The sequence below is a fragment of the Cyprinodon tularosa genome, unplaced genomic scaffold, assembly GCF_016077235.1.
Source record: "Cyprinodon tularosa strain WSP-4 unplaced genomic scaffold, ASM1607723v1 ctg317, whole genome shotgun sequence".
Taxonomy (NCBI): Eukaryota; Metazoa; Chordata; class Actinopteri; order Cyprinodontiformes; family Cyprinodontidae; genus Cyprinodon; species Cyprinodon tularosa.
In genome coordinates, this window is record NW_024039027.1 from 15,908 (window position 1) to 39,658 (window position 23,751).

The window sequence follows — 23,751 nt, forward strand, 5'->3', positions numbered from 1 at the left end:
ATACACGGATTAGTTATTACCACAAAGATATTCAATTTATTAGTAAGTTACTAAGATGAATCAACATTAATGAAGGAGATTCAGCAGACCTTTATTGTGTTGGTTGATGGTGAACTCATTAACATCAGATGTTGCTCCTCTTGCCTCCATCCATTCTTTTCTTTGGCTGTTTACAGTTCGAATGATTTTTATTCTTACATTGTTCTCTTTTTTATCCTTTTACTTCTGAAATCGCAACCAACTATAATTAAGATTTTAAGCAATTTGGCACTTGTTTAAATATGAATAATATAGAATATATAGCAACTAGCGTAAATTATATGGTGGGTGAATGTAGGATCACAACAAATTGACATCAAATGGTTTGTTTTCTCTACAGTAGCAGCCATTCAAAATGGCCGTTCCCAGTCAAAAACCAGCCGAATGGCAGCAAAATCCCCTGCAACTTCCAGCCACTGGAGTGACCCCCATATTTTTTTACTCTGACTCCACCCTTTCACTGAATTACAGGGTCTGGTCAGGAGATGACGCTTCTCTTTAGATCTTAATGTCAACAAATCATGACAGAAGGAACATCTTAGATGTTTAAAAAGGAATTATAGGGGAATAGCCAAGGGCCCTTCAAGGAAAGTGTGGACATTTTAAATGGCTGTACATTTAGTGCTTAAAAAAAAAAAAAACTTTATTCCTTGTTTACTCGAATTTAGCCTCCTGAAAATAATAATAATAATTTAGCCACCTGATTTAGTTCCAGTGCTAGTCCATGTTTTGCTCAGAAGTTAAATAAATATTGCTCAGTCTGGTTGAATAATTACCAATTGGAATTTAAGACTACTTAAACCAACACAAATATCATTTTTTTTTAAAGCTTTCAAGTTTGCCTCACAAACCAAGAGGAGGTCCACAAGAAAAGAAAAAGAACCATTGCATTTTATTTTACAAAAGACAGAAAAGTCCTACCACATTAGACACAGAGAGGATGTGCAGAACAGCTCAGTTACCCAGGATTGATAAGAGAGAAACCACAGAGGGAACAGTTCTTATTTTATTATTAATTATCTTGTTTATTTATGCTTATTTTGGTCCTTTGGATATCTTTAAAAACTTAATTTCTATCACCTTTTCCAAAATTAAACAGCCAAAGAAGTGCTGTCTTGTACCATGGTGAGTTATTATAGAACTACAGTGGGGCTGCAACTAATGATTATTTTGCAAATCAATTAATTTTTTTCGATGAATCAAGTAATAATCTAAAAAAAAAAGGTTCCATAAAGGAATAGTACACCCAAAACATGATTAGCCTTCATTTTCTACTCACCCCCATGCTGAACAACACTCTGGAGTACTTTTTTGATATCTCAAATGCATCTGGAGATCTGGGAGGCTTCTTGCTGTCTGCTGACATTCAAATAATGGAGGTCTATGGTGACCGAGGCAGAAAGGTCCATAAAAGTCCACAAAAAACGTGTCAATATTCCTTCATACTGCTCATCCAATGTATTCCAAGTGTCCTGAGTGGGTAGCATCCAGAATTTACTCGAAACGAAGTCATTTAGAATGTTTTTAGAGCATAAACAGTAGTGTATAGGATTTCCTAAAAGCGCGTTCACGAGTCTACGGAAACCGCGGCAGACCAAACCAGACGAAAGTGCGCATTCAGCTCGGCAAAGAACTCATGCTCTTCCTCAACACTGAAGTCCTCAGACATTTTTCTTTCGTTGTTTCTTTCTTTGCACAGGTAAACAGCACATTTCTTCTTCTACGCTTGCATTATCGGCAGAGCAGACGCTGAATGCGCACTTTCGTCTGGTTTGGTCTGCCGTGGTTTCCGTAGACTCGTGAACGCGCTTTCAGGAAATCCTATACATTCTAGATTTTGCCGTTTTGTTTCAGTTAAATGTCCTGAAAAACTACAACCTATAGCTGCACCTATCCTCATAGCCTTTTGATCTAATAAGGGTTGGCTGTCCAATATATTTCACTCCAAGATTTGGTAAAAAGTTGTCAGCCCTGTCCTAATGAACTTAGAAGTGTTAGATTTAGAATTAGAGTTAGAGCAGTGCAGTTAGCAGCAGGTAGTGCAGTTACACTTCAGTTTGCAGGAGCAGGAAGGTGCATTGGTTTTCAGGGTGCCTTTAAAATAAAAGCAAGTGCAAAAGAGGGACTATTTTGCACATGTAATCACACAAAATATAATGTAGGTATGGGGCCAAAATGGTAGCTTTAATATTTGCAAATGTGTGTGGAGAGTTGTGTGTCTGTATCTCCAGTGTTGGGAAAGTTCTCTTTCTACGTGAACTAGTTCAAAGTTCAGTTCACACATTTTAAAATGAACTAGTTCAGTTCATAGTTCACAATTCCAAAAAATGAACTAGTTCATAGTTCTTTTTTTTTTTTTTTTTTCATATATTGCTCAATTACACCATAGCCTACTGTAGAACCACAGACAGCCATTATTTTATCAGTTGTAACTCTGAAACTGTGCGTCAGATTTCATCTTCATATCCAGTTTTGAATCCTTATCCAACCAGGGTTTACATTAGCATTGAGGGGACAGCATTTCCCCATTGTTGCTTTAACGCTTTGTTGCTGTCCATTCACTTCACACTAGTAGCAGCTGCAGCTTTCACCCCTATAGTATATTCTCAAAAACATCAGGAAAAATGTGCTGCTTGAATGGTCTTTTTTATGAGTAATTATTAAAAGAAAAATAGGAAAGTAGTCTTTAAGGTGCAAATGTTTTTTTTTTATTTTAATAATTTTTTCCATTTGAAATTCCATTTCAATACATACTAAAAAGGAATTCTGGAATCCTGGAAAATTATACCAGGCAGGTTTAACAAACAAGTTACATGGATAGTAAAACCCTCAAGAACAGGGGTCTTCTTTTCCAGACCAAGGACCCCCAAACTGATGGCGAGATGGAGCGGGGACCCCCTAACTATATATATTGTATGAAATTGTGTCCTATAGTCACTCTATTACAGATGGAGTAATGTAAAGAAATAAATTTCTCCCTGGGATTATTAAAGTTTTTCTGATTCTGATTCCTGGTTGTTGTGAAGGAAACGGTGCCCAGCTTGAAAGAGCTCCTGTGTGTCGCTGAATGTGAGCATTGATGACTGAAAGACATCTTCTGCCTCCATTTATCTGTTTACTACAGTGTGTTGATTTCATGTTAATGAGTATTTAAAGACATTTCAATTAGTGGGGGAAAAAAATGCAGGGGGGGAATATAAAAATATCAACTAACCATGCAGACCCTCATGCAGTACCTCCGTAGACCCCCTAGGGGTCGCGGATCCCCTGTTGAAGACCTCCGCTCAAGAAGATTTTACTAACACAAACTGAGGGACCAGGCTGAGGTAAGAATTTAAGGTTACTGAAGTGCAGATTTTTTTACTGAAAGCCGGTGGGCAAACTTGTTGCCATCATCCTCACCGACCACCTGGTCATAAACCTGTTTTAAGTCGCCTCCGTGCTGCTGTGGCTTCCACGTTGCATTTTGTTTTGATGACGCACGCGGCTGTAGGCTACGACGCTGGTAGCTGGTGTTGCCAGATTGGGTGTTTTTCCCGCTACATATTAAGGCCTGTTTACGGTGTGATTTAGCCGGGGTTTCGCCTGGAGGGCTCTATAGAAATCTGGCAACCTATTGAACGGAGTTGAACTGAGAGAGCGTGCCGTTCACAGACACCAGAATGAACGAGTTCACAATAACGTTCATCAGGCAATAATGCAGTACGTTCAGTTCACGTTCGCCCAAAATATGAACGAGTTCATGAACTTTCGTTCAATGAACGAGTTCAGGCACAACACTGTGTATCTCGATGTGTGTGTGTGCAGTGGGATTTGAAAATGTGTAAATAAATCTGTAAATGTGTGAGGAGATTTGTGTGTCTGTACAACAATCTGCAAATGTGTAAAAGTACTTGTGTGTAATCCGTTTTGCAAATGTGTAAAAAATCCACAAATCTGTATTCAGATCTGCAAATGTGTACTGAGACTTGCAAATGTGTAGATCAATCTGTAAGCACACACAGAGACACTTGTGTCTGAAGTATTTTCGCTTCAAGACCCAGAAATACAGACAAATCATTGGTTACAAGTCAAGCGGTTTTTCGGTTAGCTCTCTTTACACACGTGATTTTTGCTACTCTTCTGCCGCGTGAGATGCACAAATGTGTAGAAGGATTTGTATGTGTATTTTCGCGATTTGTAACCCCTTGCGCAGGCTCGCAGGCTCACATGCTGCCCTGACCGCAGGCTCACAGACAGCCTCTACCTTTTTTTCCCTCCGCTGCGGGAGTTGACGTGACAAGGATGATATATTGATACCATTCAGTAAGGAAAAATTTTTATCTATTATTAAACAAAAGGTTACGGAAAGATGGCAGAAGCTGTGGGAAGAGCATAGAACTGGAAGGTGGCTTTATAGTATTCAAAGGAAAATTGGTGAAATGAGGAGAACGGAAAGGAATAAAAAAGAGGTTATATCTAGATTAAGTTTTGGAAACACGGGGTTAAATGGAAACTTATTTAGAATGGGAACAGGAGGTTGTGGTTTTTGTTATCAAGGGGAGACGGTGGAGCATGTTTTGTTGTTTTGTTATAAATATTCTATGGAGAGAAGGGTTACAAGAAAATAAATGACAGTTAAATATACAAGATATTTTGGGGAAAGAAAATCTACTTATGATTATTTTTGTAATTTGATAAACAATCTTGAAAAAACAAAATTGGTAGAAAGGATATAAGTCTATTTATGTAAATATTGTTAATATTTATTTTTATTTTTCAGTGGGAAAATACATAGCATCCCGATCCACACTCCACTGAAGTAGATGGTGGTAATGCACATCATAAAGTTGCTTGCCAACCGCCATAAAACAGAAGCAGAAGAAGAAGAAACAGTTTTACTAATGCAAACTATAGAAAAAATTTAAGAAATATACTTACAGAAAGCTGACGGGATTCCATTGCTCTCAACTTAGCAGGTACAACCCCTAGGACCCCAGTAACGTCACGTACTGTACAATACCGCCAACTGGTGGTGTGTGGCTGTATGTGAAGCAAGTTGTGCTGAACTGTCGCAGCAGAGAGAGGCTGCCTGTGAGCCTGCGCAAGGGGTTACAAATCGCGAAAATACACATACAAATCCTTCTACGCATTTGTGCATCTCACGCGGCAGAAGAGTAGCAAAAATCACGTGTGTAAAGAGAGCCAACCGAAAAACCGCTTGACTTGTAACCAATGATTTGTCTGTATTTCTGGGTCTTGAAGCGAAAATACTTCAGACACAAGTGTCTCTGTGTGTGCTTACAGATTGATCTACACATTTGCAAGTCTCAGTACACATTTGCAGATCTGAATACAGATTTGTGGATTTTTTACACATTTGCAAATTTCAATACACATTTGCAGATCTGAATACAGATTTGTGGATTTTTTACACATTTGCAAAACGGATTACACACAAGTACTTTTACACATTTGCAGATTGTTGTACAGACACACAAATCTCCTCACACATTTACAGATTTATTTACACATTTTCAAATCCCACTGCACACACACACATCGAGATACAGACACACAACTCTCCACACACATTTGCAAATATTAAAGCTACCATTTTGGCCCCATATGTAGGAACCTCACAGTTGAATTAAAGTTTTATAACCTAAATGCGGGCAATACAGCTAACATCACACTACTGATCACACTAAGCCGGGTTCTGCTGGAGGTTTCTTCCTGTTAAAAGGGGAGTTTTTCCTCTCCACTGTCGCTACAAGCATGCTTAGTGTGAGGGATTGCTGAAGAGTCAATGAGTCGATGCAATCTGCTGGTTTTCCTTAGATAGAAAACTTTAAATCAATTTGATAGTATGATCTGGTGAAATGTAAAGTGCCTTGAGATGACATGTGTTGTAAATTGGCACTATATAAATAAACAGAATTTTATAGAATTAATCATTTTTAACTATCATACAAGGATTATATCTGTCTACTATAAGCTTCTAGTGTCTTTCTTGATTTAAGAATGACTTCCTGTCACAGTAGGAACTTCATGTGTCACACAATATAGAGATCATTTAATTTGAAATACTGCATATATGTATCTGATAAAAGCTGTAGGGTTTATGGCTTATATGGCCCCTAACAGGAACAGGAAGAACAAACTCTGAAACAACAACAAAGACGTCATCATTCATTAAATCAACAGTAACATTGATTGATAAAAACATCTTTTCTTTCTAAACACTAACAGCTGTATTCAGGATAAGGAAAAAAGATACATATTAAGTTTGAATGTCTTCAAAAAGCTTGTGATCTTAGCAGGAGATCAATCGGTGATCTAAGGATAAATCAGGTTAGTTCACCTCTCATTGTGAACATCCAGTCTTTAGACGGGTAAGGTCAGAACTTACCCGTCGAAAGACTGAAGCCATTACAGGGAAGGTAAGACACAGGAAAGAAATCAGCAAAGGAATCCCATTGTTCCTGATGAAAATCATTGTTGTTGAGTTTATGAAGTTCAGTGATCGTTGGCTCACAGCTGAGGGAAATTTCAGGATGGATCCAGGTTGGTGGTTCTTTGAGCACAATTGACACAAGGAACAAGAAACAATCAGAGTATAGAACTATGAGAACATGATAACAACCAAATGGAAATCCTGCCAAGGTCCAGGAGTCTTACATGCCCTTTTTAAATATAGCTTGATGAGATCATTTCAATTAGGTGAGTCAGCAAGAACATGGTTTAGGCGTTCAGGTCTCTGTCCAATGAGGCAAGCTGCCTTCCTCTCACTCTTTGCACCTACCACGGTCCAGTTTCTCAGACACTTCATGTCAGCAATGACTCATCAAGGGCCTTGTCTCAAATTCAAAGCACCTCATTTCTGTTTCTCTCAACACGATCCTTTCAAGCAACGTATCCCTCCCTGTCCTCTACGATTGAGTGGACTCAAGTCTCAGAAAATCCCAGGGACATCCACAGACAAATGTCCGGTGGCTCCAGTCTCTAGTTTGTAGCATATATATTTTGCATGAACAGGGTATCAGGGACATCTCTATTTCTAGGGACCAGTTAAAGCTGGGAATTGCTTTTCGTAAAACTCCTGTAACATTTCTGGTTAGTTTTTTGACCTTTCAATTCAATATTAAACTTAGAGGGGGTCACTCCAGTGGCTGGAGGTTGGAGGGGATATTGCTGGGAGTTGCAGGGAAGTGGGATGCCATTCAGCTGGGGTTTGACAGGGAAGGGCCATTTTGAATGGCTCCTACAGTAAGGAGAATTTAGAGAAGCCTACTAGCCTAACAGTCATCTTTTTGGACTGTGGGAGGAAGCCAAAGTACACTGCAAAAAATATAAATCTCAATAAGTTATTTTTTCTTAAAATAAGTGTGTTTTTCCTTGATTTGAGGAGGTAAGTAAGACACTTTGCCAATGGAACAAGACAATTTCCTTTTAAAATAAGAAAAAACTATTTTTATCGTCTTATTTCAAGTAAATATTATCTAACTATCTTATTTTAAGAGTGAAAATACTCATTCCATTGGCAAATCATCTTATTTACCTGCTCAAATTAAGGCTAAATATACTTAATTTAAGCCATTTTTTACTTATTTCTGGATTGTTTTTGCAGTGTACCTGGAGAGAACCCAAGCATGCACATGAAAACTGCATGCAGAAAGACCCCAGGCAAGGCAGCAGTGCCACCCACTGTGCCACTAAGCAGCAACACATCAGATTCAATACATTTTCTGAACTTCAGTGAATGATCCTAGATTATCCTCCTAAACCTGATGCAGTCCACCTGTGTGAGGAGTGTTCATGAGTAATGTAGATCTGCATAAGTACTGCCTCGATTATTCCGTATCAGGCTACGACTTCCCACGCCTCTTTGAATGAACACGTAGAATTAAAGGACCAGTGAAAGCCAAGCAGTGGGGAATAAATCAAAAGAGCTGCATATGCTCTGGTTGCGATTTCAGAAGTAAAAGAATAAAAAAAGAGAACAATGTAAGAATAAAAATCATTTGAACTGTAAACAGCCGAAGAAAAGAATGGATGGAGGCAAGAGGAGCAACATCTGGTGTTAATGAGTTCACCGCCAACCAACAAGACAAAATTCTGCTAAATCTCCTTTTAATTGATCCACACACCTCTACTGTACATCTCCACACCATGTCTGTCATCCCTTACTCTACTCTCCATCGCTCTCAAACAGAAACATACAGTATTTAAAATATTGATGGCAAAGCTCTAATTTAAAAGTCAGACAAACCCAAACACAAATACTCTGATTTTAATGTAATAATAAAGTCAAGGAGCTGCGATGAGAGAAGAAATAGGAGAAAAATGGTGAATGCGTCATTTTCTCTCATATCACTTGTATGAACGATTTAATGAGGGAGCATTGTTGCCAAAGCAACAGTTGGATAATCGTTTTACAGCTTTAGAAAATAAACATCACATGATCAGACTTGACTTATTATTTTTGACACTTTCCGAATGGAATAATTGTTTTAAAAAAGAAGATATAGGATGTCAAAATCTTCAGGGTTTTATAAATCTTCACTGTTTTTCACTAATTGAAAAAGAAATATATATAAATTGATAAGCCGGTCTTAAGCAGATATATTTAACTGATGGAATTTGGAAAAAAGAATCTCTAAATTCATTTTATTTCCTTTTTCTTATGACAGCTACTATTCACAATTTACCACATGTCATCTCAGGTCACTCTCTAGATCCAGATCAACCAGATCATCGTTTAAAGTTTCTATCTAACGGAAATCAGCTGATTACATCCAGTCATTGTTTCCCTCATCCTGGATAACCAGGTAGAGACAGGAGATATTGACTCTGCAGAAATCCCTCAATCTAAACATGCATGCAGCGACAGTGGAGAGGAAAAATTCCCTTGAACAGGAAGAAACCTCCAGGGGAACCAGAACCAGGCTTACTGTGAGAGGCCATCTGCTGAGGCCGGCTGGCTGTATGATGTTCATTAGCAGCAACTCAACTCTGTTACTTTTTTATTCCTGTTTTTATAGTCCTTTTTATATGGTTTTACCCTGTTTGAGTTAAGAATAGTGCTCCAGGAAAAGAACCTGTAGGGAAGTTCTGAGGCGCAGCCGCTATCATGGGGACCTAACCTCCATATTAACAAGAGAAAATAATGGAAAAAGGGTTCCATCATTAAGTTTGTACAATTTTCCTGAAACTGAACCCTTCTCTGAAGGCATCACTGTTAAGTTCTGTGATAGTTTGGTTCAGCTTTAGATATCAGTGTCCATGGATGGATGGCTCTATAAAGGGACTGGAAACCCAGCTACTTCTCACCCACTGACTGCAGGAGATAGGTATGTATTGGTTCCTGAAGGTTGGCAACATTTCTGCTGTGCAGAAACTCAAAAGTCTATCCAAAACATTCAACAAAAGCAACAAAGTCAGTCCTGTCAAACCAGGAAATATCTATTTTGTTGTATTAATAAGTAGCTCTTTTCCACTGCGCTAATCGTTTCCCTTCTTTCTTTTCAAAAGGTGCCTTGCAAAATTCTATTACACAATTCTGGATTCATCTGTATCCAAACATCACCTCCACTTCTGCTTGTTCAGGACTTCAGATGAGAAAAGTCCTCACCTACTCACACACACTCATCTCCCACACAGGCCTCCCCTTGGGTCTGGGATATTGACCTTGTCATCGAAATGCAGCAACCCTGAAATAACAAATAATGAAGGGTTTGATATCAGAAAGTGCTGAGATAATGGAAGCTGGGCAGCCACAGGTTTGCTGTACCAGCAGTTTAGCCATGCTAAGATGTTTTTAGACGTAGAGTTGTAGTGGAGCTCAATAATAGTACAGGTTACTGTCTAAAAACTAAAACATTTCAGTCCCTAGATAGTTAGTCTGTTTAATAATAATAATGATTGAACTTTATTGATCTCACATTGCATAAATATACCTCTGCATTTAACCCATCCCCTCGGGGGGCCATCGTGGGGCACCCGGGGAGCAGTGTGGGGTTAAGGGTCTTGCTCAGAGACCCAGAGTGGCAGTCTGTGGGAGTGAGGCTCCAACTCAGAACCTTAGGATTTCACAGATTTCACCTGCTTGACTTAAATGTTTTGGATCAGGGATTCCCAAAGTGGTGGGTGCACCCCAGTGGTGCGGGAGCTGCCCCTAGATCAGGGGCCTTCAACATTTTCCAGGCCAAAGACCCCCAAACTGATGGCAAGATGGAGCGGGGACCCCCTGATTATATATATTATATGAATTTGTGTTCTATCAAACTGGTCCTATAGTCACTATTACAGATATTCCGTAAAAATTCAAAAAATATCCACTGGACTTGGTTTTCAAGATTTGAAGACTTTTCGCCACCTCTCCAGGAAGCTTTCTCAATTCAAATGTCTGGATCCGCAGTGAGTTTGAGTCTTATATAGACAACGCCTTGTATCGCTTGGAAACATGCAATAGAAACCGATGCATGTTTCCAAGCGATACAAGGCGTTGTCTATATAAGACTCAAACTCACTGCGGATCCAGACATTTGAATTGAGAAAGCTTCCTGGAGAGGTGGCGAAAAGTCTTCAAATCTTGAAAACCAAGTCCAGTGGATATTTTTTGAATTTTTACGGAATGACTTTGACCTGGATGACTGAGAACCTTCATCAGCACTATTACAGATGGTTTCATGTAACTAAAGTAATTCCTCCCTGGGATTTTTAAAGTATTTTTGATTCTGGTTCCTGGTTGATGGGACAGGTGTTGTGAATGAAACGGTGCCCAGCTTGAAAGAGCTCCTGTGTGTCGCTGAATGTGTGCATTGATGACTGAAAGACATCTTCTGCCTCCATTTATCTGTTTACTACAGTGTGCTGAATTCATGTTAATGTGGAATTAAAGACATTTCAGTTAGTGAAAAAAATTGCAGGGGGGAATATTAAAAAAGTCTAATCAACCAAAATTTTGTGACCCTCATGCAGTACCTCCATGGACCCCATAGGGGTTTAAAGAAATCTGCCCTAGAGGGTTTGGTTATTTTTCTTTTTGAGTTTTGATGGCACTAGTAGCTTGTTTTTCTGACAGTAGGCTGACAGGACAGGAGGTATTGGAGAGAGGGACACAGGCCGGATCGAACCCCGGTCGCCGGCCTCGAAGACTAAGGCCTCCTTAATGGGTCGTGAGCGCTAACCACTGCACCACCTACATGCCCTAGGGTTTGGTTATTTCTTCATTTTATTCCCTCACATAACAAAGATGCGTAAAGAAACATCCATTGATCCATTTTCCATCACGCTTATCCCAAGAGGGGTCATAAGGGGTACTGCTGGTGCCTATCTCCAGCTGTCTATGGGAAAGAGGGGGGGGTCCACTCTGGATAGGTCAGTCCATTGCAGGGCGTAAAGAAACATTTAATTAAAAAAAATATATATAATAATTAATACAGTTATTTTGATAAATAAGTAGGTTTATTCACAGAGAAATTGTATTTAATTAGAATAAGTCTTTTTCTATGCTTCATTTTAAGATGCATTATAGAGAAAGTTATCCTTCTATGCGTTGCAAGTCATGGCTAACCTCTGGCCTCTTACATACTATATATAAATATAATTATAATAATCTGAAGTCCATGTTTTAACATTTAACAAAAGCACTCTTCTCTGAGTTGTTTCATTTATTATATATAAGTTATATATATATATATATATATATATATATATATATATATATATATATATATATATATATATATATATATATATATATATATATAGTTTACATATAAACAATTCTAAGCATACTTAGAAATGTTTACACATTAAATGCAATTATGATCTACAAGACACATTTCATCCTAGTCACAATAATGCAAATTATTACTTAAAAAAATAGAAATATGGAGGTCCGAAATATATTTTAAGACATCCAGAATGTTTATTCTGGATATGAAGAATGTCATTTTTGATGTCTGAATTTTCATTTTGAGTATGAAGAAATATAAACATCTAAAATACAGATTGACTCAAATTGATATATCTCAATATGACCTGCCTGTATTACCATGGTTACACGGTAACACCTAATATTACTCCTTGAATGGCAGTGGATTAGGGTATTCTATTTCGGGGCAATCATATGATAGTCCCTAGTAGACTAAATATACAGTTTTTCTCACATGCACAGATAAGCCCTCACAGAATAAAAACTATTCAATTCTATAAAGTCAAACAAACCCTCTCACAACTGCCATTATATTCTTAATGTCTCACACAAAAGCCATCAAACTTTGTTACATAAACCAGTATTTTCATTCTGTCACTCATTTGTATCTCTCAAATTAATGTTAAATAAATAAGGGTATTCGTTTATTATAGTATATGGGATAATTTTGAAGACATTTTTACTACATGAAAATTTATTTACCAATACAATAACCCAAAAGCTAAAGCAAAATGTTTTAAATTTAATATTTTTGTCTTAGAATCAAATAATTACAAATAATATTTACTGTTACTGGTCTGCACAGTGAAACACTGGGTAGTGCTGTTGTCTTGTAGCATTTCCCGGCCTGGGGTCTTTCTGCATGGAGTTTGCATGTTCTCATAGGAGACAATGGCTGACCCTAAACGATGGGCAGCTACAGACCACTCTGGACAGCCTAAAAGCAACAAAAACGCACAACAATAATATACTTTTTTTTTTTTCTAACAGTGTCCTGTCTGGCAATGTGGGAATAAGAATAATTGTCTTGATGCCAAAAAGAGCTCAACAGATTTTACTTTCACAAGTGGAGCAATACGGCAATTGCCATATTGCTCCGCTTGTTTCATGCATATAAATCGCTTTATTATAATTATGCAGGGAGTTTTACAGTTTATATGGACACTGCAATGTAAATAGAGCAGAAGAGGAAAAACAGAAGAAGAAAAATAAAAAAAGAGAAAAGATGAAGGAAAGAAGAGATAGAAAGGAGACAATGACAAAACATTTTCAGTCTGCTTCATCACCTGCAACGAGATGCAAAAAGATCAGCACAACCGAAAGACACGGTACGAGACATACAATAAAGCAACACCTTGAAACTATAGCTAAAGTAATATTATTTAGTCTGACATGTACTCTGTGTTACCTGAAGATATGAATGTGGGGTTTCTGTATGGAAGTGAATCTCTGAGTACCTGGAACCAAACACCTGTAGTTGATTGTGAGAGTGCACTTGTGCATGTAAAGTTTATCGAAAGGAAAAATGCTCAATAGTGGTTGTGGAGAGGCGAAGAGGCGCCCCCCCAGTGCACTGAGTCGAGCGGCGGCAGACCCAAAGCCCCAGACGCCCAAAGGGACCCCAAGAGCGAAGGCACCAAGGAGGGGCCAGCCCCGGAATTCAGACCCCCACCAAGGGAGGAGGAGAGACAGCCCTGAGGAAGCCCCCCAGCCACCGCAATGCCGGCGCCCCGGGGAGCCACAGGGACGAGTCCGCGGGCTCTGCCAGCACCCGGCCACCCTGAAGTGAATCCGGCCCTGGGCCCCAGGGATCCGAGGCCCCAGGAGCGCCCGACCCCCAGACAGGAGCCCCAGCAAGGCTTGGCTGGCCGGGCCCCACGGAGAGGCCGCCAGAAATGAGCCAGCAGCCACCCGGGCATCCACCCCCAAACCCCGAGCTCCGCCAGTGCACCGGCGAGCCCCGGTGCACTTTGCCATCGCAAATATGGACAAACATCACTAATCATCTCAACATTGAGCACAGAGCATTTCTTCTAAATACAGAATGATCCCACTTTACAAGGGTTGGCTGGAAACCCTAGACTGTAAACATCCTTTCAATAAACAAACCAACAGCTACACCAACACCTCACATGTAGCCTAAGCTGCTAACGGCCTCTATCTACTGCTAAAAAAAAGTAATTTAACATGAGCACACTTTCAGAATTACTGAAGATATATTTTTGGGAAAGACTGTTTGTGAAACACAGAAAAGACTATCCATCTTATAAAAAGAACTTCTTATCAAAATAACCAAGGAGACAAAGATTAGCTGCAGTGCTAGCGTGTTTACAGGCTACCACTCTAAGTCTGTCCCAGACTGTCACTACCCAATCCAAACTGGTAGCTGGATCCATACCATCATCGTATTTTGGCATACTCATCCAGAAATACTTCTGGATACTTTATAAAAAAAGGGTTCTCTAGCTGTACAAAACTACAAAGTGTAAGTGGTTCATAATATATTTTCTGAGAATATAAATTCATCTAAATCATTTCTTTTTTACCACTCGACTGGGGCAATGGGATCTACTTCCAGTAGCGAACATTTTCAAGTTTGGAGTTCTATATAAATGTTATCCTTTTGAGTTTTCCTTTCTTTTAACCTTTCATGGTATATAATGCATAATCTAAAGAAAGCTAAAATGCATATAAACGCTGTGAAATTATATTTCCACTGTGTTATCGATCCACTCTTCAATATAAGGTATGCAGAGAAGCCTGCTTTATTAGGACCAATGTCTTGAAGGAATCCTTTGAGAAGCATAGCATACTGACGCTAACAAAAATAAAATTAATAAGAGCATTTTTACTAAAAAATCTGAAACTTTTTAAATATGATTTAATTTTTAAATGCTATGAATAAATTCAGATTTTCTTATAGCTTCACAAAATCTTCTAAGATTCCAAAAATTTGCCGGGGAAGATTCTCAGTCATCCAAAAAGGTAAAAAAAAAACAATCCACTGGACTTTGTTTCAGAGTTTGAAGACGTTTCTCTTCCCATCCAGGAAGCTTTTTCAGTTCAAAATGTCAGAAATAGGGTTGAGTTTGAGACTTTTTGGCAAACTGAACTGGATGAACGGTTTCGCCGCTTTTGAATGGGAGTTGTTTGGGATCTTTGTTAGCATGCAATACCTGATACTGGTCTAGGTCTCTGAAAGTTTTTTTAAAGGATATTGTTGGCCTGGCTGAAAAGGTGAGGTGTTCTGTTCCCCTGTAAGGCAGTTTTGTTCCCCGTGACGCAGCAGTTACTTATGTCCTTTTTAGAACAGAGTTCGATTTGGAGATGATCCATTTTGTTATCCAGTGAGCGGATGTTGGAGAGCTGGATTGATGGGATTAGTATTCTGTGTTAATTGTTTATTAGCCTCACCTTTAGCCCTCCTCTGCTGCCTGGCTTACGTCGCCTTACACAAAACTTCCTCTGGCCTTCTCTTCATCCTTGCCTGCTCCTAGGGTGGCCATTTCTATAGCACCAAAAAGGAGGACATTGTGCAACATATCAATAAATTACTAAGGTGTACATAAGAATCGGGTAAAGTCACATTTATAGCACAATTCTTAATAGTTTAAAGAGGATGCTTGTGTAGCTGAATAGAACAAAATATTGAAGAAATGTAAAAAAGAATTGGTTCCCAGCATTTGTATTTATTTGATACATTGTGGTGTTTAAAACGTGACCACCGAGATAAATATTAAAGGCAGAATACCACAAAGTATAAGATGTGTGGACTTAAACGTTAAAAAAATCTTTTTAACAAGAAATATTTATAATAAAATAGCCTAATATATTTTTTTAAACAACAAAAGCGATTGTAGAAAACACATTCAACTGCTCTAAAAGTACAGCTTTATTTTGAAGAGCCTCAGTCTTTTGGGAACTTATCTTAAGTGTGTGTGTGTGCAGCAGCTGTCTTTATGGTCATGCCTTTAGCTACGGGCGAATCACTGAAATCCACTTTCACGTCACAGTCTACACTTCCGTAGGACTAGTGATGTTTTATAGTATAGTCCACCTTGCAGCTCTGCACAAGTTACTTTAGCATCCAGGCGCGACAAAACTTAATGTAAAAGCCAACATTGAAGAGTTCGCTGCTGCACGTTTATTACTTTTATGTTAATCAGTACTTGCACGCAGTTCGATTGCAGCTTTTCCTCGACACATCGACAAAGTGGCAGAAACCATGGAATGAATCTCCACAACCTTTGGTCATAAATTCACGCTCTTTTGTCCATTCTGGTTTAAACGACGTCCTGGTTTTGACAGGATGCTAACTTTAACATTTAGCATCAGTAATTCTGATCCTTGTTTACTTTTGTAACCAATGACAAGCAGATCTTTATCTGACATGCCGCAACTCTTACCCAATCATCTGTTAGATCAGATAGTGATGCATTTTTGATGATTGGATATTGTGTTGCAGCCCAGCAAAAAAAATAAAAAAATAATAATAAAAATCTGCTCTACAAAGCCTAGTGCCTCATAAAGATGGACAAATACACGTCCGGCTGGATGCGGTGGCGGACGCCGGACAGTGCAATGAAAATCTCTAAAGCCGGACATCTGGCCACCCTGCCTGCTCCGTGAGCCCACAGCTTCGTTTACATCCGTCCGTAGCAGTCCGCAGCTTTTTAAATGATTAAGCTTGGCTGCATTTAAAATATTATGTGACTGTAGCTCCAGCAGGCATTGGCCGTCTTAGATGTGGGGTCGATGCCTGGTTTGTAGCATTCTAAACATGTTATGAATGGCATTTTTTTGTGGAATTGTCCAGAGAATTGCGGAGAGCTGCACCAGGCCGCTGCTGCCAGGCACCTCCAAGATAATCAGAACTCTGGATGATCTTTGAGAGATTGTTTTGCAAATATCAATACGAAGGTAGAAGCTGAGAGAGATGAGACATCCAGAATCTTGGCGAATATTCTTCATTCGTGTTTCTGTGAGCTGATCTTTCTTTAGAAAGGACTTCTTTTTCATTTTGTTGCAAATGGCTTCAGATTTATACCACTAGCTGCCAGTGCTGCATTGTTCTACTGACACTCACCCTCTTCACTGCTTCTACAGTTGTTACAGTATTTGGGTAAAAAAACAACTATACATGTGAAAGTAATCAGAAGTTGCCATTTTGTTGTCTATATTTGGACTTTCTTACTGGTAAAAGAAGGAGTGTTTCTGCATCGACCTTTCCAGTGCCTGGGGTCATAATTTCTTCAGACTTTTTCTGGCAAGTGTCCTGGATTATCTCTCTGAACATCAGGGGATTGAGCATTGTTGGCAATATTTTTCACACACTAGAGCTTTGTTGTCTGGCCTCATAAATGGATGGTGTCCCTCTCCTCAGAGTATTGATCCGGATAAGAGGTGAGATTTGGACTGCTTCCTGTTCATGACTTCTTTTTCTAAAATCACACAAATACTGCAAGCTCTGAACACAAACTCAGTGGTGGGCTTAGACAACACACATTTACAAAATGTCTAACTTATGCAGAATGAGCACCTTTGGTTAGAATTATCATATGTATCACTGATGCTACTTAACAATAAATTAAGCAAAAAAACAAAAAAAATCATATTTATTGACTGATCATTATGAGGTCTATCTACTTTGCTCTAGTGAAAGTGAGCCTGGATAAATCTGATGATGGATGTTGCGATTCGATGTGTCCCGATACTTGAGTCATGATACAATATTATCACAATATTTCAATATCACTATATGTTGCACTATTTTTCAAGCTATCAACATCAAATGAATGGATAAGAACGTGCTGTAGCCTATATGTTCATCAGAAGATATTCATTATTTAGTTATTTTGGTATTCATGTTTTTTTGGGGTTTGAGTTGGTCGACGTCTTAAACTGTGACAGCCTCAAATAAAGATATGGCGCACAGCAAGAGATCCACAGTGCTTTCTGCCAGAGTGTGGAGCAGAGGTAGCCCATTTTACCTCTTTGTTTTCGGTAACCATGTTTTTTTTTTTTTATCGATATTAAAAGAACGATATTATCTTGGGCACCCAAATATCACAAGATAGATTCTCACACTCCTACCAAAAAGGGACCTTCATCACATAGACCAACCTACATACCAGAGGAAACTGGTGGAAACACTCGAGCATGAACGTCTAAATAAAGATTGTAATTAGCAAGAAAAAGCAGCATGATTTCAGCTCAAGTTTTTATTTCACTCATGGTCTTAAATATTCGGTTAGCTATGGTGACATAAATAAATAGGGAATTTTATGTGTGAGTAGGGAAATCTAAAACAGAAACCTAAAAAAAATCCCATGCGGGGTTCCTCAAGGCTTTATTCTAGAGCCCCTCCTATTCAGTATCTATATGATCTGCTTGGCTCAGACGACACCCATCAGAGTGTTAGCTAGATGCTTAGAACAGATCGATGTGGATGCAGAATAATTTTCTGCTCAGAATAAAAACAAAACTGGGGTAATCATCTTCGAACGGAAGGAGGTTAGCATCCAGAGTCAGCTTACAGCTTCAGCTACTACAGCTAGAAACCAGATTATGACTGAAGTCTTGCTGTCATCATGGACTCAGACCTGAACCTTCAGAGGCACATTTACTAAAGCTTGGCTTACTCTGTACAATTTTTTCAATCGTTGCATGGAGCTACAGCTCACACCGTATGAGAAAACTGCAGGGTTTAAAAGTTGTCAGCTAACAATGTTTGTTCTCACACTGAGCGGCGATCTACCTGCTCACACTGTACTTTTAAAAACCACGTTGGACTCGGCTCCCAAGTGAGATGATGATACTCGTACTCATCTATCCGGAAACGAGTAGAAGAGAAAAAAGACGGAAGTGTTTATGCCTCCTTGCTTTATTGGCCCCTGGTCTGATGAAACCAAGCCAAAATGTTCAAGCCACAATTTCAGAAAATATGCAGGAAAAAAAAACTGCTCCACGCTGAGAGAACCTTACCTGCATTATGAGTTGACATTTTTGTCCAACAACAAAATGCAAGCAAAGGTTGTCGCTGCAGGCTCATCCATGAGGAGCATGTCTCCAAGTCAATGACTGCATGCACTAAATTGGTTCTCTTTACCAATCTGACAGAACTGTCTCTGTGAAGTGCCTGTAGATGACATGTTGTGAATTGGCGATAAATAAACTAATTTGAAAGTTTAAAATCGAAAGGAGTTCTCTAAATTATCCCAGCAAACATAGGCTATGGCTTGAAGTTATGCATAAAATAAATATTCCAGTCAGAATGCTGGAGTCAAATGCTGGATTCAGAAAAACTATAAAGATAACCTCAATATTGTTTTTTTATGTGTTTGAACAAGCATGGTGTCAAGGTTTTTGCTGCTTTTGTGATGTGTTTGTTTTTCATCAATAACCAGTAATATTTTTATGTTCATATTACAGTAGCAGTCATTCAAAATGGCAATTCCCAGTCAAAAGCGAGTGAAAGGCAGCAAAATCCCCTCAAACTTCCAGCCACTGGCCTTCTCATAGTCATGCATATTTTTTTTTTAGTCTGACTCCACCCTCTTACTGAATTACAGGGTCTGACAAGGAGATAATGCTTTTCTTTAGGTCTTAACGTCCAAAAATCATGACAGATGGAATATTTTAGAAAAAGGAATTGTAGTGGACTAGCCAAGGACCAGCTTCAATTACAGGGGAGTCACACTCTTAAGCCTCCCCGGCAAGGTCTATTCGGCGGTGCTGGAGAGGAGGGTCCATTGGATAGTCGAACCTCGGATTCAGGAAGAGCAGTGTGGTCGTGGAACACTGGACCAGCTCTACAGCCTAACAGGGTCCTGGAGGGTGCATGGGAGTTCGCCAACCAGTCTACATGTGCTTTGTGGACTTGGAGAAGGCGTTCGACCATGTCCCTCGGGGGGCCCTGTGGGGGGTTCTCCGGGAGTACGGGGTGCCGGGCCCTTTGATACGGGCTGTCAGGTCCCTGTATGACCGGTGTCAGAGTCTGGTCCCCATTGCCAGCAGTAAGTCGGGCTTGTTTCCGGTGAGAGTTGGACTCCGCCAGGGCTGCCCTTTGTCACCCATTCTGTTCATTACCTTCATGGACAGAATTTCTAGATGCAGCCCAGGTGTTGAGGGGATCCGTTTTGATGGCCTTAGGATTGCGTCTCTGCTTTTTGCAGATGATGTGTTCCTATTGGCTTCATCAGGTCGTGATCTGCAGCTCTCGCTGGATCGGTTCGCAGCCGAGTGTGAAGCGGCCGGGATGGGGATCAGTGCCTCCAAATCCGAGGCCATGGTCTTGAGCCGGAAAAGGGTAGAGTGCCTTCTCCGGGTCAGGGGGGGTGTCCTGCCCCAAGTGGAGGAGTTTAAGTATCTCGGGATCTTGTTCACAAATGAGGGAAGAAGGGAGCGGGAGACAAACAGGCGGATTGGCGCAGCGTCTTACGTGAAGTGGGCGCTGTACCGGTCCGTCGTGGTGAAGAGAGAGCTGAGTCAAAAAGCGAAGCTCTCGATTTACCGGTCGATCTACGTTCCTACCCTCATCTATGGTCATGAACTCTGGGTCATGACCGAAAGAACGAGATCGCGGATACAAGCGGCCGAAATGGGTTTCCTCCGTAGGGTGGCTGGGCTCTCCCTAAGAGATAGGGTGAGAAGCTCGGTCATCCGGGAGGGACTCGGAGTAGAACTGCTGCTCCTCTACGTTGAGAGGAGCCAGTTGAGGTGGCTTGGGCATCTGTTTAGGATGCCTCCTGGACGCCTCCCTGGTGAGGTGTTCCAGGCACATCACCGGTGGGAGGCGCCGGGGAAGATCCAGGACAAGCTGGAGAGACTATGTTTCTCGGCTGGCCTGGGAACGCCTTGGGGATCCTCCTGAGGGGCTAAAAGAGGTGGCTGGGGAGAGGGAAGTCTGGGCCTCCCTTCTTAAGCTGCTGCCCCCACGACCCGACCCCAGATAAGCGGAGGAAGATGGATGGATGGATGGATGGATGGATGGATAGCCAAGGACCAGCCAAGGGCCCATCAAGTAAAGTGAGGAAATGTTGAATGGCTACTACTGTAAGTAACAGACACACTTCACATCGGGGGTGGAAAAGTTTTAACTTTTAAAATTATCATCCGCCCATTTATTTCCAATGCAAACACTTTACTACAAAACTGGTGAAGGTACAACTCAAATACAGTAGCAATAACCCGATCACAGCTTGACACGAGTCCACTCAAGTACTCAGTCTGCGCCAATGAACATTCACTGACCAACATCATAGTTTGAACACTAGTTTAACACTTTTTACTCCTTATAGGTATTTTTGGACTTGATGTTTGCAAATAATCCTCACTTAACACTGAATTACTTGCATTTTTAAACACATGGTAATTTTTTAGACATTTAGAACAAGATAGAGTGAAGTCTATGGCAGCAGTTATAAGAAAGTTACCTTTTGCTCACGTAGCCACTCCTTTCACATGGCTATATTACATTTTGGCTCTGTGTAAGTGTAATACGCTTTAGAAAAGTTGTGGTTGGACAGTCGATCCGGATACTTGCAAACGGCGACAGCATATAAAGGAGACAAAAAGGCTCATTGAATCCACTGCTATTGTGTTTTGTAAGGAGCCTGCATTTTAGACTGTTGCTGAGCTCATCAGTTTGTTCTTCTCCTTAAGAATATACTAATCTCTCTCTGACAATCATCAATGTATAATTCCGCTGCTCATCTTCCAGTCTGACTACCTTACTTTCATTGAATGCTCCTTTTGCATTGAGATAAAAAAAAAAAATCTATATCTGGTCCCTTTCAAACAGACGGGCAGAGGAAATCATTAGCCTATTTACCCCCATTGATTCTGAATTGGATCCAATCTGGATTGTCGCTCTGTTGCTGTTGTTTCATCAAACTGAATTAGTGAGCTAAGACTTTTTCTTTTTGTAAAACTAAGAGGTTGGAAAATGTTAGAGATTGGGGAAACACATGAAATAAGAAAAATAATAAAAAGATCTGATTTTTAGAAGGGGGTTGTGATGATTAGATTTGGTTCATTTACATGAATCAGGCTGGTCTGGTGATAGAGCATGGAGAGCATAGCCTTGCATCCCATACTGCAGATTACTGGTTCCCTAGGCTGACTTCCATGTGGGAAGTTGACCCTGGTAACTAGCAGATCAATAGTCAGAAACATGGCATTACAGATGCCAGGAACCTTACAGTGGAAACAACCTATTTCTAAATAATTCTTTCTTTTCCTAAAATAGGTGGTTTTGTTTTTGAATTGAGGAGATAAGTGAGACACTTTGCCAATGGAACAAGATAATTCACATTTAAAATAAGAGAAAAATATTGCATTGTCTTATTTCAAGTGAGTATTATCTAATTATCTTATTTTAAGAGAAAAAAACTTTCATTGACCAATTAACGTATTTACATACTCAAAAGGGTAAATACAATAGCATAACTATCGGTAAGCAGAGACTGCAGTTGCTTAGCGGCCCCCGACTTCTTAGGGGCCCGCTGACACCTGGTGGGTCCTCTACGCAATTGTGAACAAGGACGTCTCTTTACGTCTCTTTATCAGATAGTGCAGTTATGCATTTTAAAGAATCTGCTTCACTTTCTCTCTCCTTTGTGTTGCTGAACAGTGCTGCAGAATGCAAAAGCTTAGTTTATTCCCCTTCACAGGTTGATGATTTTGTTGATGGGGTTGCTAGTTCTCTGCGTACTGCCTTAGACAACGCAGCTCCTTTGAAAATGAAAACAGTTAAAAATAGAATGCTTGCTCCTTGGTTTAATGCAGAGCTGCACACTTTGCAGCAAAATGCTAGGAAACTGGAGAGAAAATATCGCTCCACAGGCCTGCGGGAGTCCTTCCTAGTCTGGAAAAATAGTTTACTGCTGTATAAGAGGACCCTTTGTAAAGCAAGAGCAGCATACTTCTCCTCATTAATAGAGGAGAATAAGAATAATCCTAGATTTCTTTTTAATACAGTTGCCAAACTTACCCAGAGCCATAGCTTAGTTGAACCGTCCATTCCACCTACTCTTGGAAGTAATGATTTTATGGGATTCTTTATAAATAAGATTGATCTTATTAAAAATAAGATCATTAGCACTCCTCTATCCGTATCCGGGGCAGCATCTGAGGTAGTCATGGAATCTGAACCGAGTTTAGACTGCTTTGATCCAGTTGAACTCTCAGAGTTAGCAAAACTATTGTCTTCATCTAAGCCCTCAACTTGTATGTTAGATCCAGTTCCAACCAGGTTATTTAAGGAGGTATTCCCTTTGATCTCCTCCTCCATTTTAGATGTGATTAATCTATCTCTGTTACAGGGATATGTACCAAAGGCTTTTAAGGTTGCTGTAATTAAACCTCTGCTTAAGAAACCGTCTCTTGACCCAGATGACTTGGTCAATTATAGACCTATATCCAAACTTCCTTTCTTATCTAAAATTCTTGAGAAAGTAGTTGCCATACAAGTGTGCGATCACTTCCACCATAATGAACTTTTTGAAGAGTTTCAGTCTGGCTTTAGAGCTCATCATAGCACTGAAACAGCTCTGGTGAAAGTCACTAATGATATTCTCAGGGCCTCAGATAATGGACTTGTATCTGTGCTCGTCCTGGGTTTAAATGGAGACAAAGCCATTCTAAAGCACATATCAAGGAGTTCATTCTGAGCCTGGATCCATATTTAGTTTTTCTTCTGTTCATGGTGGAGAATCATCCTTCACCGCAGCAGGTTGCGCCAAACTAACCCTTAATGTTCAGGCTCCGAGGGAAAACAAACCCAAAGACAATTTGTCTGATCAGCAGGTCAGCTACCTGCAGTGTTTGTATAGATGATAAAATGTGAAACTATGTTTAATTAGGTTAGAGTTAAAGTTTAATTATTTGCTATGGTTTTAGGTCCTTGCATAGGTCAGTTACTAACCATAACACTTTCTTCTTACCAGGTGATTCTCCCTACAAGTAGGCTACACTGGATAAAGGTATGTAACTTTCAATAAATTAGTTTA

The 23,751-nt window shown here is 39.9% G+C and overlaps 1 long non-coding RNA gene across 1 annotated transcript; it reads left to right on the forward strand.

Moving 5' to 3' along the window:
- The first annotated feature begins 4,302 nt into the window (after positions 1-4,302).
- LOC119788433 lies at positions 4,303-4,911 on the forward strand. Its single transcript, XR_005281470.1, has 2 exons — positions 4,303-4,344; positions 4,802-4,911. It is a non-coding gene; the product is annotated as an uncharacterized LOC119788433 (long non-coding RNA).
- The last annotated feature ends 18,840 nt before the right edge of the window (positions 4,912-23,751 follow it).